We start from the raw sequence: 17,179 nt of genomic DNA on the forward strand, positions 1-17,179 counted from the left end.
TGAAGAGCTCCCACAAGTCCTTTGGGCATATCGAACAACACCGCATTCTACCACAAAGGAATCACCCTTCCAATTAGCATACGGAATGGAGGCAATGATCCCAGTAGAGATCGAAGAAGGATCGCCTAGAGTGATCCACTATAATGAAGAAGCCAACTCACAGCTTCAAAGGGAAGAACTCGATCTACTCCCGGAAATTCAAGAAAAATCTCGGATCAGGGAAGAAGCACTAAAGCATCGAATGGCTTCCAGATATAATCAAAAGGTGTTGCCACGAGGTTTCGCCAAAAAATACCTCATTTTAATCCGAAACGATATCAGAACAACTCAACCTGGAGAAGGAAAGCTGGCAGCAAACTGGAAAGGACCCTACCGAGTCATAGAAGTGCTTGAGAAGGGCTACAACAGACTGTCCGAACTCGATGGACGAGAGCTTCCTAGGTCATGGCACGCCTGCAACCTAAGAAGGTACTATAGTTAAGGATGGTAAAGGATCTTAGCATAAGATGCACTTTTTTTCCTGAAAAGGTTTTTTAATGAGGCACCAAGCTGAGATCCACAAATTATCCGACTTAAAAGGATAAAAACTCCGCATGTACATATTTACATTTTTCTTTTAAATAAAATATATTAGATGTTCTACAAGTTTTCAAGACGCATTAATCTGAAACATTCATCGTCCGATTATAAAGCAACAGATCGACAGAAAGTGAAAAACAAATTCACTGCACGATTACGATAAAGACCAACAGAGATGAAAACCAAATTCATCTAAAGGTCAACCAAATGAGGATTGAACCCAACTTCTACAAATTGGCAAAGATGAAAACGGAATAATACAAGAAGTTATCAAAAGTGATCCGGAGAAAAGACCTGACGAGGTCTTGATAAGATGGATTGCTAAATAATAACTTAAAGACTGGCCGACATTAAGAAGTCGGACCAGTAGACCAAAGTTATAAGTAAACCCTGGAAAGAGGTCTGTCTAACCCTATAAAAGAGGATTACTATAACTTAGAAGGGCACGACATGACGAAGTTGGCCCCAAAACATAAAGTTATAAAAAGTAATCCCTGAGAGAGACCTGAACAAGGTCCAAGAAAGAGGATTACAAAAATAACTTAGAAGGGCCCGACATCACGAAGTCGGCCCAAAATATAAAAGTTATAAAAAGTAATCCCTGAAAGAGACCTAAACAAGGTCCAAGAAAGAGGATTACAAAAATAACTTAGAAGGGCCCGACATGACGAAGTCGGACCAAAACATAAATTTATATTAGTATTCCCTGAAAGAGACCTGAACAGGGTCCAAGAAAGAGGACTACAAAAATAACTTAGAAGAGCCCGACATGACGAAGTCGGCCCAAAACATAAAGTTATATAAGTATTCCCTGAAAGAGACCTGAACAAGGTCCAAGAAAGAGGATTACAAAATAACCTAAAAGGACCTGACATGACGAAGTCGGCCCACAAAAAATGCTAAAAGTAATACCTGGCAGAGACCTCGTAAAAGGTCCAAACAAAATAGGATTACTAGAAATAACTTCAGAAGCCTCAAAGGAATCAAAGCTACAAGTACAAAAGCAATCCAAAGAGGTCAAGCAACAAGGCTCCAGCACTACCAAAACCTAAAAAAGTTACCAAGATAGATAAAGACCGACATGATATTAAAAGCATGAAGTTATAATAAAAACAGGTTCAAAGAGGCTACCCAAATCAGCCCTAAGAACTTGAAAGCTATTTTTTGTTTTCCAAAATAAAGTTGCCAAACAAGCAACTGAAAAAAAGTGTCAACGGTCAGCAACATTACAAAAAGAAAGTTTTTAAAGCCCACAGGCCGGGCTATCTACACAAAACATTTTACATAATCAGGGAAGATCCGAAGGCTTCACGGCAGCACAAGGTGAAGGAGGGCGAGTCTGAAGGGGCACTGCATCCACCGTCCCGTCATCTTGATTTAATATCTGACAGTCAGACTCTGGTTCGAGATTACTAACCCCAGCGAGAGGAGCTGAAGAAGTAGGCACAACAGTGGCTTTGGTAACCAGCACAGAAGGAGGTTCAACATCATCGTCATCAGGGTCATCAGGGACAATCTTGTCGTCCTTTTCAATGTTGTCCAGGCTAAAGAGAGTAAGGTCAAGCTCAGGGGCAAGAACTCGAACCTGCTCCTTCAGGTTCTCATAAGTAGCGTTCACGCTACCCACAATGTGACCCTGGAGCTCGGCATAATCAGCCCGGGCATACTCCAACCCCTCCCTGAGATGCATCACTTCCCTGTAGGACGTGACATAGCTCCCCTTGTGCCTCAATGCTGTGTTTTCAGCCAACCTCACAGAAGTTGCCAAGGCAATAGAGCTAGCCTTTTCACCCTCCAACTCTTTCTCTACCTTTGCCTACTTCGCCTCCAGCTCCTCCTTCAAACCTTTAATCCGATCAAACTCTGACTTAGCCTCCTCCATAAAAGATTTTGTAGCATGAACCGGGATATCCTGAGCAGTTCGAAAAAAATCCGCACCCATATGTGCCATCTTCACACTGCTCCTAGTGATGAAATCTAGATGGTGATGTGATTGTCAACAAACCCTACAGCATCAAAATCAGGGGCATCGAGGTCAAAAGGCTTAACAGACTTTTGTTTCTTCAAAAGAGGACCCGTAGTTTGAGAGGAGGCAACAACAGAGGATTTGATGCCAGGGCATCTTGGCCAGTTTCACTGACCTTTTCTTTACTGTTTTTAGGGTAGTTTCATGCATTTCTTTAGGAAATAAGCTAGTTTTGGGTAGATATTCACCTACACCTTGATTCAAGCATACATTGTGCATTTTACATTATTTCATGAGGATTTTGCATGAATTTAGTGACAAATTGTATGCTGCATTACCCATGACTTGGACTAGAACTTTGATGCACTCTGTTGCTTGATTTCAGGACCAAAGGAAGCAAGGAAAGGGAGGTAACTTGCAAGGTTAATGAGAAAAGTGATTGCCAATAACACTCTCAAAGCCATCATTGCCCACGTTAAGAGTCACGTTAACTAAGTTAACGTGCACTCTAACGTGGAGAAGGGAAGTTGAGCCAACGTTAGTGACACTTAACATTGTCACTAACGTTGGCAAACACTCATAAGTGGCCACGTTAGAGCCTACGTTAACCTAGTTAACGTGGCCTCTAACGTTAAAGGGGGAAGAGAAGCCAACGTTAGTGACATTCAACATTGTCACTAACGTTGGCCTAAGGATGCAACACACAACGTTAACTTCCACGTTAACTTGGTTAACGTGGGAGCTAACGTAAGAAGTGAGAGTTGTCGACAACGTTAGTGACACTCAACATCGTCACTAACGTTGGAAGCAACCACACAACCCCCAAGGAGCCACGTTAACTTCCACGTTAACTTAGTTAACGTGGAAGCTAACGATGAGGAATGAATGATGAGCCAACATTAGTGACACTCAACATTGTCACTAACGTTGGGATGGCTAAGAATGGCCACGTTAGAAGCCACGTTAACCTAGTTAACGTGGACTCTAACGTGAGATCTAGGGGCACATTGGAACGTTAGTGACAATGTTGAGTGTCACTAACGTTCTCGAAGTTTGGCAAGGCCACGTTAGAAGCCACGTTAACCTAGTTAACGTGGGCTTTAACGTGAAGCAAAAAGGGGCACACTGGAACGTTAGTGACAATGTTGAGTGTCACTAACGTTCTCGAAGGTTGGCAAGGCCACGTTAGAAGCCACGTTAACCTAGTTAACATGGGCTCTAACGTGAGGCAAAGGGGTACATCGGAACGTTAGTGAAAATGTTAAGTGTCACTAACGTTCTCGAACTTATACTTTCACTAAATGTTAACACCCCTAACGCCTTGAGCTAAAGTCTCTGCCCACTTAGCACTTTCTCTCTGCAAGTAAAGCCAAGCCCAAATGAAGAAAAGAACTGCTTCAAACTCAAGATCCAAAGGCCCAAGACTTGAAGAGCAAACTAGAAGCTGAGAAGAGTAGTATATATAGGAGTAGCTTTGAATTGTTAAAGGAGTTCTGGAGGCTGAAAAAAGAGAACTACTCTTTGTATTTTACCTTCTCTGCATTTTCTAGTTTTATGATGTATTCTCCATCTTTGTTTTTATTTTCAAGAGCTATGAACAACTAAACCCCTTTCATCGGGTTAGGGAGCTCTGTTGTAATTTGATGGATCAATACTAATTTTCATTATTCTTCTTCTATCTTTTCTCTTGATTTTAATTGAAAGCTTTCGATCTTCATCCCATTGAGTAGTTATCTTAGAAAAGAAGCTATTCAAACTTGGATCTCTTTTGAACCTTGAAAGAGGAATGAAGAGATCAAGCTAGAAATGCTTTCTCATGTTGGACCAAATTGGGTTTGGATGGGTATGTGACTATAACCCTCTCAATACTTGATTTGGGAAATGCATGTGGTATAATCAGTGACCATACTTCATCTCTTCCCATGAGCAATTGACCAAGGAATTGGCTATTGATCAAGACTTGAGAGATTGAATTGCAAGAAATTGTAATTCAATCAATTAAGATTGCCAAGGAGATCAATGAGTGCATTGATTGAGGAAGAGATGAAAATGAACTTGATCCGGAGAATTGCAACATCTCCTAAGCCCAATGAACTCCCCATATCTGATCTTACCCGTTCTCTTTAATTTCTGCCATTTACTTTTATGAGCAAATCCCCCATTCCCATTTACAAATTCTGCAATTTATTTTCAGTCATTTACTTCCAGTCCTTTAATTCTAGCATTTACTTTTCTGTTATTTACATTCCCGCCATGTTATTTTCTGCAACTCTCAACCCAAATTCTGGATTCGCTCAACTAGAACATTCTTCTAATTAAAGTTGCTTGATCAATCAATCCCTGTGGGATTCGACCTCACTCTATTGTGAGTTTTTACTTGACGACAAATTCGGTACACTTGCCGAGGGGAGATTTATTGAGAGACAAGTTTACGCCCGCATCAAGTTTATGGCGCCGTTGCTGGGGATTGATTGTGCATAAACAATGATTAAATTGGAAGATCACTAGATTGAGCATTTTTATTTTTGTGAATTTCATTTTCTGTTTGAGTGATTTACTTTTTGTTTTAGTTAAACTTCTTCCCTTCCCCCTCTACTCTTTTGTTTTTCTTTGTTATTTTCAATTCTGTTTGCTAACCCACTAACTGTTTGATATATTGCATCACCCACAACTAACAGTAATTCTGACACAAATACTTTCTGCACCTATCTTTTCTTGCTTGCACTTGATTGTTGTATGACAGGGAGAAGAAGCAGGGCTTCAACTTCCTTTGATTCTGAACCTGAGAGGACCTTCCTTAGATTAAGGAGGGAGGCAAGAGGAAAGAAAGTGATTGGTGCTGAGGAAGAAGAGGAATTCTTTGGAACAAACATGGAAGACAACATGGAAAACCATCTTGAAGAAGAGGATCACAACCATGGGGGAGGAGGTAGAGCAAATCATGCTGGGGAGGATAGAAAAGTTTTGGGCTCTTACATCAATCCAAACCCAGGCAATTGTGGAAGTTGCATTCAAAAGCCAACAATCCATGCCAACAACTTTGAACTTAAACAATAGCTCATCACCCTTGTTCAGAACAACTGTTCGTTTGGAGGAGGTGTTCAAGAAGACCCCAAACAACATTTGACCACCTTCCTGAGAATATGTGACACAGTGAAGTCTAATGGTGTTCACCCTGACGCCTATAGACTGCTCCTATTTCTATTCTCACTTAGGGACAAAGCAGCCAAGTGGCTAGAATCTTTCCCAAGGGAAAGCTTGACAACTTGGGAAGACGTGGTGAACAAATTCTTAGCAAGATTTTACCCTCCTCAACGAATCAATAGGCTGAGAGCTGAGGTCCAAACTTTCAGGCAATAAGATGGTGAGACTCTATATGAAGCATGGGAGAGGTTCAAGGACATAACAAGGAGGTGTCTGATGAGTATTTTGGTGAAAAATAAATTTCTCCCAAAACACACAAATCTAACCGGCAAGTGCACCGGGTCGCATCAAGTAATAATAACTCACGGGAGTGAGGTCGATCCCACAGGGATTGATGGATCAAGCAATTTTAGTGGGTGATTAGTTTAGTCAAGCTAACATTTAGTGGTTGGGTGAAATTTTGAGAGCAGAATGTAAAATGCAGAGAAATTAAAGTTGCAGAAAATAAATGTGCAGAAACTTAAAGTGCAAGAAAAGTAAATTGCAAAAACTTAAATTGCAAGAAATGTAAATTGCATTAAATGTAAAGGGGAGAGGGTGCTGGAAATTAAAGAGAGCAATAGATCAAAGCTTAGAGGAAATTTAACTTGCAGGAAAGAAAAGTGTAGCAGAGACTTGTAGAAACTGAGATTTCAGAAAACTGAATTCAAAATTAGAAAATGACAATTGCAAAAAAGTGTATCAAAGGGGGCTTTCTATTCTACCCTACTCCTCATGCTCTAGCAGAGCCAGCCTCCTTACAAATATGAAAATGATGCCTTATATAGGCTTTACAAAATGGAAATGAAAATGAAATTAAAAACAAATTACAATTAAATGAAATTCCTATTTTATCTATTTCTTGTGCTTTTGAGTGATGATCATGGGCCTTTGCTCTTGGTGGAATTGGGTTGAAAGAGGCCTTGGTTGATTGCTCTTGGAGTTTGAGGAGGAACCGAAGTGAACCAAATGAACCGGGTTGGAGTTTTGCAAAAGTTAGACCAAAAGTTTGAGCTAAAGTTAGGGGTCTAACTTTGGCTCAAACTTTTCATATCAGCAACCAAAATCTGCTGATACCAATGTTGGTGCCAACGTTAGGGGTCTAACTTTGACCCTAACGTTGGCCTCCCTTATGCATGTTCATAGCGCCAACTTTGTCCTCTTGTCATGTTGCTATTATGCCCAATATAAACTATTATATATGGTTGGAAAGCTCTGAATGTCAGCTTTCTAACCCACTTGGAATCACTCCAATTGGACATCTACAACTCAAGTTATGATCATTTGAAGAGGGCATGGTCGCTGGCTTTGGTGTGCAGCGTTTGAGGTAACGTTTGCCTCAAACGTTGGCGAAAACGCCAGTTCTGGAGGCTCAAACGTATTGTCCACCCCATACTATTATACATTGTTGGAAAGCCCTGGATGTCTACTTTCCAATGCCTTTGGAAGCACATCAATTGGGGATCTACAGCTCGAGTTATACTCCATCGAAGGTGCAGAGGTCAAGTGGCCTCACTACAGGTTGCCACCATGTTCATTTATGCACATTGCGGGGCAGTTTTCTCCCTCAATTTTAGTGTCCACCATGCAGTGCCATATATGCTTGGAAAGCTCTTGATTTCTACTTTCGAATGCTTCTTGAATCACCTCATTTGGAGCTCTGTAGCTCAAGTTATTCTTGTTGGAAGTATACCCCTTGTATGCCTTGTGGTGTGTGGCGCCAACGTTAGCCTCAAAGTTAGGGGGCTAACGTTGGCGCAAACTTTCCTCCTTCCCCATTGTAATTCATGTGCCAACGTTAGCCTCCAAGTTAGGGGGCTAACGTTGGCGCAAACGTTGGCTCCTTCCCCATTGTAATTCATGTGCCAACGTTAGCCTCCAAGTTAGGGGGCTAACGTTGGCGCAAACGTTGGTGCCCAGGGGAGAAATTCTCAAGTTCCAACGTTAGCCTCCAAGTTAGGGGGCTAACGTTGGGGCTAACTTTTGCTCCTCTTCCTTGAATATTCATGTGCCAACGTTAGCCTCCAAGTTAGGGGTCTAACTTTGAGGCTAACTTTTCACCCAAAAGTTTTTGCTTCCTAGTTCAACTTATTCCATTATTCTCTCTTTACTCCTAGCCATTCCTTCTTGCTTCACCCTTTCTCCAAGCCTTCTTCACCTATCATTAATCAACCAAACACATCAAAGCTATGCTCAAAATCATGAGATATTCATTCTTTCATAATATGTGACAATTTTAGCATAAAACCTCATGAAATAGCATGAATTCATACATGGTTGATTAAATCAAAGGAAGCATGAAAATCTACCCACTTGGCTTGCTTATGGCTCAAGAAAGTGCATAAAACCTATTGAAAACAAAGGAAAAAGGCATAGAAAAACATGACATGGTAACATGTCATCACAAAACCAAACTTAAACCGTGCTTGTCCCCAAGCAAGAAAAGAATCATGCAATAAAAATTGACAATCCAAGGCAAGAAGAATAGCAACTCAATGTTCATGGTAAGCTAGTTTTCTAAGCATGCTACAATCACAAAAGAAATATAAATGATTGATGCTTTCATCTAGCTCAATTTATGAAACCTTTTTCTTATATTTCTTCCTTGAAACAAGCTTTTGATTTTCTTATTTAGCTTCTCCTTTTGGGTGCTTTCCCCCATGAGTTGATAACAAAGCTACGACTTCTAAATGCTTTGTTTTCAAGTATTACCACTTGATACATAAGCACCACAAGCATTTGATTAGAGGACTTCATTAAGCTCATTTTTCTTTTCTTTTCTTAACTCTCTAATCATTGATGCTCAGAGCCTTGAGCTTTGAGGGAGTGCTTTTGCACTTTGAGCCTAGCCTTGACTTCTAAGTGTTTTGTTTCCAAGCATTTGGCTTGATACATAAACACCACAAGTACTTAGCAAATAAATTTCCATTGGTACTTAGAGCCTTCAACTTTCTCATTCTCTCCCTTTTTCTTTTCTTGCTTTAATTGTATTTGCTTCTTCAAGGTTTTCATGATTTTCAAAAGATTTCACAAGATGTCCTAGATGAAAACTTCAATTAAATAAAATCCAATGCAATTAAGCAACAATCAAACATACTAGCTTACCAATACTTTTATGCACATGCTAAAATCTTCTTTAATGCCATGTTTGTTTATGATCATGATACTTTGTTGCTTTTGAATTCACAAAACTCAAGTTGGTAATCATAATGACATAGCACCATGTTGCAATTTAGAAATCAAACTATGCCTTTTCATACACACATGCATACAGAGAAGGTACAGACAATCATGTAGTTTATGGTGCTTGAAACAAATGAGAGGAAAAGGAACTTTACAACCTTGCAGTTCATCTTCATTATTGTTGTCCTTTTTCCTCTATTCTTCCTCCTTCCCTTGCCAAACTCAAAATACTTGCTCATCCTCAAGCAATAATTAGAACAATGGCTATAGGGCTAAGATGGATCATGAGTGTCTTATACAAGAAATGTTAGTAGTACATGTGTTTCAAGCAAGCAAAATTAAAGATAATAATCAAGGCACAAGAGACAGAGACATTGTGATTGCAAGCTTAAGAAGGTGAGCATAATACTTTGCATAAAGAATAAGTGGCACACCAAACTTGGTGTGACACTTTCACTTTGGAATCAATGCACGTATTCAGTCAAGATTTGAAGCAAATTGTGTTACATAGCAACACCAAACTTAGAATGCAATCCTATGTCCATTTATTTGAATTAAAACCAAGCAAATGAAACTGTTCTTTATTAAATACAATCACTGAGCCAAGAATCTGTCATTAATAAAGCTCTCTTGGTGATGTATTAATAAACACAGCAAATAAGCAAACTAAAATGGAAGCATTAAAAACAAAGAATTAACTAAAGTAAACAGAATAACAAAATATCAAACCAAAAGAAAATTAACACTGCAAAGACATTATGGTTATGCAGACAAGTGGTGTTGCTGAACGATTTGCATAGAAAAATAGGTGGCACACCAAACTTAGAATCTTGGTGTGTCGCTTTTCATTTTTGATTTGATGCAATCATCCAAAAAGATTGAAAACAATTTGTTGCAAGGCAACACCAAACTTAGAATGTAACCATATGCCAATTTATTGAATTTGAAACAAAACAAAGAACGAAAGCAAAGCAGAGAAGAGAATTTGTGCCTACTGTTGACATATTATTTACTTTCTTCCTCTTCTTCCAGTTTGTTAAGAGGAATGACTCCAAGAGGGGAGAAGATTCAGCTATTGCCCCCTGTCTTGGTTTCCTCTCAGCAAGCTTTTTGTTGTACATGGCTTGATTGAGCTTGCCTGCTATTGGTCCAGGGGTTGGATTGCTTGTGGTTGACCTCCTCTTGAATGTTGTCCTTGGTAGTTTGGTCGCAATCCTCTTTTCGGTGCTTTTGTCAATTGCCTTCACTTCTTTGAATCCAAGTCTTGGTGGTTGTGTGATTTTTGGAGTTTTGTATTCATCCAGAGCCTTTTGTATTGGTGGTTCCATGAACTCCTCCTTTATGTACTTCTCTGCCTCACTTGAGTTTGGAATAACTTCTTCACTTTCTTGCTCCTCCACTTCCTCTTTTACACCCAACATTTGTTTCAATCGCTCTATCATGGGGGAGGTTTGTCGATCTTCCCAACATTTCTTCATCTCTTCGTCATACCTTTCAATCATGGATTCAGATGTTGAGGCATTTTGGTCCAGGGAGGTTTGTGAGAGTTGTGAGTTTTCATGTTCTCTTGTCATCTCAAGTGAAGTTTCAGGTTCAACCACCTCATTTTTCATTGAAAGTTCACTTGATGCAGTGGCCTCCTTATCTTGCTCTTCCACTTTCTCCTTCATATCCATCAATTGGCCTTCATTTTTCTTGCTCAGTGGTTCTAAGCTCCTCCTTATTTTCTCTACTTCTCCATTCATATTTTTGAAGAAAGCTTCTTGCCTTTTCTCGGATATTTGTGCTTCTTTCGCATATTTTTCGAGCTTGGACTCAAGCTCTGAAAGCCTTGAGTGATTCATGGAAGTTTGTGTGGGTGGTGAGTTTTGAAAGGGGCTTTCGGTTGAAGTATGGTCAAGTGATGATATCTTTGGATGATTATCATATGGAGCACTAGAATTCCCTTCCCAGCCACCATTAGAATCATAACTTGCATCATTTTGTGGTGGAGGGAAATATCCCATATGATTTTCTTTCTCATCTTGTGGTTCTGAAGCAAATCTCCATGAATTGGAGTGCTCAGAATGTGTATTCTCTTGGTGATATTCCCAGCCACCATTAGAGATTGGTGACGATGGGTAATATCCCATAAAATTTGTTTGATCATAAGATGAGTTGAACTCCATTTGAATTTTGTAAAACACAACACCAAGGAGAATTGAAATTCATATCTCAGAGATGAATTTCTTAGTGAGGCAATAACTCAAACACCTTGGTTTCAACTTAGAGCAGAGAACAAAAACAAAGAAAATGCTTAATCTAGACTTCTCACCCACTTAATCATTGTTGATCTAATCAATCCCCGGCAACGGCGCCAAAAACTTGATGAGTATTTTGGTGAAAAATAAATTTCTCCCAAAACACACAAATCTAACCAGCAAGTGCACCGGGTCGCATCAAGTAATAATAACTCACGGGAGTGAGGTCGATCCCACAGGGATTGATGGATCAAGCAATTTTAGTGGGTGATTAGTTTAGTCAAGCTAACATTTAGTGGTTGGGTGAAATTTTGAGAGCAGAATGTAAAATGCAGAGAAATTAAAGTTGCAGAAAATAAATGTGCAGAAACTTAAAGTGCAAGAAAAGTAAATTGCAGAAACTTAAATTGCAAGAAATGTAAATTGCATTAAATGTAAAGGGGAGAGGGTGCTGGAAATTAAAGAGAGTAATAGATCAAAGCTTAGAGGAAATTTAACTTGCAGGAAAGAAAAGTGTAGCAGAGACTTGTAGAAACTGAGATTTCAGAAAACTGAATTCAAAATTAGAAAATGACAATTGCAGAAAAGTGTATCAAAGGGGGCTTTCTATTCTACCCTACTCCTCATGCTCTAGCAGAGCCAGCCTCCTTACAAATATGAAAATGATGCCTTATATAGGCTTTACAAAATGGAAATGAAAATGAAATTAAAAACAAATTACAATTAAATGAAATTCCTATTTTATCTATTTATTGTGCTTTTGAGTGATGATCATGGGCCTTTGCTCTTGGTGGAATTGGGTTGAAAGAGGCCTTGGTTGATTGCTCTTGGAGTTTGAGGAGGAACCGAAGTGAACCAAATGAACCGGGTTGGAGTTTTACAAAAGTTGGACCAAAAGTTTGAGCTAAAGTTAGGGGTCTAACTTTGGCTCAAACTTTTCATATCAGCAACCAAAATCTGCTGATACCAACGTTGGTGCCAACGTTAGGGGTCTAACTTTGACCCTAACGTTGGCCTCCCTTATGCATGTTCATAGCGCCAACTTTGTCCTCTTTTCATGTTGCTAATTTTATGCCCAATATAGACTATTATATATGGGTGGAAAGCTCTGAATGTCAGCTTTCTAACCCACTTGGAATCACTTCAATTGGACATCTACAACTCAAGTTATGATCATTTGAAGAGGGCATGGTCGCTGGCTTTGGTGTGCAGCGTTTGAGGTAACGTTTGCCTCAAACGTTGGCGAAAACGCCAGTTCTGGAGGCTCAAACGTATTGTCCACCCCATACTATTATACATTGTTGGAAAGCCCTGGATGTCTACTTTCCAATGCCTTTGGAATCACATCAATTGGGGATCTACAGCTCGAGTTATACTCCATCGAAGGTGCAGAGGTCAAGTGGCCTCACTGCAGGTTGCCACCATGTTCATTTATGCACATTGCGGGGCAGTTTTCTCCCTCCATTTTAGTGTCCACCATGCAGTGCCATATATGCTTGGAAAGCTCTTGATTTCTACTTTCCAATGCTTCTTGAATCACCTCATTTGGAGCTCTGTAGCTCAAGTTATTCTTGTTGGAAGTATACCCCTTGTATGCCTTGTGGTGTGTGGCGCAAACTTTTGCTCCTTCCCCATTGTAATTCATGTGCCAACGTTAGCCTCCAAGTTAGGGGGCTAACGTTGGCGCAAACGTTGGCTCCTTCCCCATTGTAATTCATGTGCCAACGTTAGCCTCCAAGTTAGGGGCTAACGTTGGCGCAAACGTTGGTGCCCAGGGGAGAAATTCTCAAGTTCCAACGTTAGCCTCCAAGTTAGGGGGCTAATGTTGGGGCTAACTTTTGCTCCTCTTCCTTGAATATTCATGTGCCAACGTTAGCCTCCAAGTTAGGGGTCTAACTTTGAGGCTAACTTTTCACCCAAAAGTTTTTGCTTCCTGGTTCAACTTATTCCATTATCCTCTCTTTAATCCTAGCCATTCCTTCTTGCTTCACCCTTTCTCCAAGCCTTCTTCACCTATCATTAATCAACCAAACACATCAAAGCTATGCTCAAAATCATGAGATATTCATTCTTTCATAATATGTGACAATTTTAGCATAAAACCTCATGAAATAGCATGAATTCATACATGGTTGATTAAATCAAAGGAAGCATGAAAATCTACCCACTTGGCTTGCTTATGGCTCAAGAAAGTGCATAAAACCTATTGAAAACAAAAGAAAAAGGCATAGAAAAACATGACATGGTAACATGTCATCAGTGTCCACCTGACATGTTCAACGAATGGGTGCAGCTGCACATTTTCTATGAAGGACTCTCTTATGAGTGAAAAAAGGCCATAGACCATTCATCCGAAGGATCTTTGAACAAGAAGAAGACTATTGAGAAAGCCATAGATGTTTTTGAAACAGTAGCAGAGAACGACTACTTCTATGCTTCCGAAAGAGTGAACACAAGAGGAGTAATGGAGCTAAACAATGTGGATGCTCTGTTGGCCCAAAACAAGCTCATTACCCAGCAGCTGGATGACCTCACCAAGAAGATGGAGATGAACCAAGTAGCAGCAATCTCCACTTCATCAACAACCCAAGACAGAGTGAATGAAGAAGCAGAGGGGAGTCAGGAGCAAGCCAACTACATTAGGAATTTACCAAGGAAAAACTATGATCCATACTCCAAGACCTACAACCCTGGATGGAGAAACCACCCAAACTTTGGGTGGAAAAGTGAGCAAGATCAAAACCAAGACCAGAGACGTTACAACTCAAAAAACAATGCAGCTCACCAGCAATTCACACAGAGGACATCTCAACACCCCCACAACAACACTTCTCCACATGCCTATCAAAACCAAAACAGCACATCTGCTCCGAATCACTCATCAATTGATGACAAGCTCTCTAAGATTGAAGCCTTACTTGAAGGAATATGCCAAGAGATTCAAGAAATTAAGGTGTTCAAAGAGGAGGTGCGAGCCAATATTAAGAACCAGGGAGAGACCATCAGAAAGCTAGAATTCCAGGTGGGATATTTAGCTGAGAAGATTTCCAAACCTACTGATAGCTTCCCAAGTGACACGGAGAAAAACCCCAAAGAAGCAGCAAAGAAAGTAAGATGGGAAGATTGCAAAATGGTCAATGCGAGTGATCAAGAGATTGAAGACAAGCAAGGAAAACTTTGCAAACAACCTGAAGACAACTCAACAAAGGAGGAGGATAGAGATCGCCAAGAACCAGAAATCTCACAACAAGAGCTACTGAAGCTCTATGCACCCTTCCCTCAACTGCTCAATGGTGCTGTGGGAAAGAGAATATACTCAAGGTTCCTAGACTTGTTTGCATCTCTGCATGTAAACATACCATTCATCAAGGCAATTCAACAAATGCCTGCATTCATCAAGTATATGAAGGAACTTCTTCCCAGGAAAAGCTCACTCAAAGGAGGCCAGACTATAGTGATGAACAAGGAATGTAGTGCCCTTATTCAACCTGAGTTGCCTACAAAAAGAAGAGACCCAGGGAGTTTTCACATCCCTTGTGCCATAGGTGAAACTATGTTCGATAGAGCACTATGTGATTTGGGGGCCAGTATCAACTTACTGCCCTTATCCCTGGCGAAGAGGCTGCAGATCAATGAGATAATACCCACAGATGTAATCATCAGACTGGCTGACAAAACTCAAAAGCAAGCAATAGGAGTGGTGGAAAATGTGTTGCTAAAGGTTGGGAATTACTTTCTCCCAACAGACTTTGTCATCCTGGACATGGAAGAGAGTCACACTCATCCAATCATATTGGGAAGACCATTCCTAGCTACGGCCAGAGCACTTATCGATGTGGAGAAAGGGAAGCTAATATTGAGAATCCATGATGAACGGCTCAGCTTCAATGTTTTCAAACTCTCACAAGAAATAGATCAAGAGGACAAGGAACTAAGCACAAATGATAATGAGACACTGAAGGAGGAAACAAGCACTGAAGCACAGCCAGTTCATTCTGAGATCCCCTTAATAGATAAACAAGGAAAACAGCAATTGCCACAGCTCAAGGAAAAGTTGGAGGAACCTAAACCTCTAGAGGCAGGTGAGGACAGCACCAAAACTCCTTTAGAAAAAGAGGTCACCAAGGGGAAGGCAACATCAAAAGAAACAAAGAAGAAGGTACCAAGGAGATGGAGGAACAAGAAGATCCCTACGGAAGACTTCTCTCCAGAGGATAGAGTTGTCTCAGCTTACTTCCCAGATATTCCCCCTAATCTCCCTACTGTACCATCTCAGTTACCTAAGGTCTTCACTATCAACAGAGTTCTTTCCCTGGAACATGTGGAGATCATTGATCCAACCAATGGATATAAGTCCACAGCAAGAGGGGAGGACTTTAAGCACTACCAACCACCCTGATGAGGGAAAAACGTCAAGCTAGTGACGCTAAAGAAGCGCTTCATGGGAGGCAACCCATGTTTTATATGTTTTTAAAATAATGAATAAATCAATGTTTATGAATTTCAACCCAAACTTGACAAACACTTGGTGCAATCTTTATCATGCAGTATATAGTGAAGAACAAGTTTGGTGTTCAAAGCAAACCAAGATGCATGCTAGTCTTGGGAGCTTTGAACAAAACTTTTCATCACATTGCTTCAAACTAAGTTTGGTGTCACCCCATGGTGCCACCAAAATGCATAAGGATACACAAGTAGTTAGTTAGTTAAAATTCATAAATAAACAAACTCTTTTTCTTCTATTTATTATTCTAGCCGTAGAGTTTGAATTTTATGATATTAATTTCCTTATTTTAAATCTTTATAGGAAAGGAAAAGAAGCATAAAAAGGGATTGATTGGACAATTAAATGGGGGAGATTTCGCCACTTAATGAAGAGCACTACACACATGTCTCAAGAGGGAACGCATGGGGAAACGCTGCCATGCAACATTGGAGAAACAAGACCTTGAAGACCGAACCAATCATTCTCATTAAGTGATGATCCTTGTCCTTCCTTCATACACAACCCCAACCGTCCATCAAGCAACAATCCTTGCAATCCACACCTTCCATCCACTCATGACCTCCCTATATAAGTGAACCTTAGTGCATGATCATTCCTCACACTCAAATTCCCACTCTCCATACTTCATACTTTCGGCTTGCTCAAACTCCTTCATCACACTCTGTCCTAGCCAACCTATTCCTCATCTCTCCGTATCCTCCAACCTCCACCTCAAAACAGCAACTCAATTCATGGCATCATCAAGCTCAAAGAGGCAAAAGAGGAAGGAACCCATGGAAAGTGTTCCTTTCGATGAGAAGAAATTCAAAACTGCCTTTCATGAACGTGAATTCGAACGGATAAGGGCGAGAAAGATATTGCCAGAGTTAATCTTCCAAATCAATGCAGATGAGTCACCACAAATTCTGGAGAAAATCGAACAGAGGGGGTGGCAATTGCTCACAAGTCCAGAGGGAAAGATCAATGGAAACCTCATCAAAGAATTTTATGCGAATGTAGTAAGAGAGGATAAAACCAAGGCCCCAACCTTCAAAAGTTACGTAAGAGGAAAAGAGGTGGACTTCAGCCCAAATGCCATAACAAGAGTTCTTCACCTGAAATCACCTCGTTTTGATGAGGAAAGTTATCAGGCAAGGATAAGTAGAAGCCCTGATAATAATGAGCTCTTAGAGATAGTGGCAGACATTTGTGTTATAGCAGCTGACTGTGAGAGGTACACAGATGGGAGACCCAAGTTCATCAAGAGAGGAGACCTGAGCCCTGAAGCCAAGGGGTGGTTTGAACTTGTGAGGAGGTCCATTCTACCAGCTGCAAATAATTAGAGGTAAACATCAATCGAGCTACTATGGTGCATTGCTTAATACAGGGTGGGGAAATCAATGTGAATGAGCTCATCGCCAAGGGGATTCAAGATTTGGCTGAGAAGGTTGATTCAGGTGCCAGGCTTTGGTACCCCAGCACCATTCTCCGCTTATGCAACAAGGCCAAGGTAGTATTTGAGGACAGCAATCCGGACTGGGT

Source organism: Arachis hypogaea, chromosome 19 (genome assembly GCF_003086295.3).
Source record: "Arachis hypogaea cultivar Tifrunner chromosome 19, arahy.Tifrunner.gnm2.J5K5, whole genome shotgun sequence".
NCBI classification, from domain to species: Eukaryota; Viridiplantae; Streptophyta; class Magnoliopsida; order Fabales; family Fabaceae; genus Arachis; species Arachis hypogaea.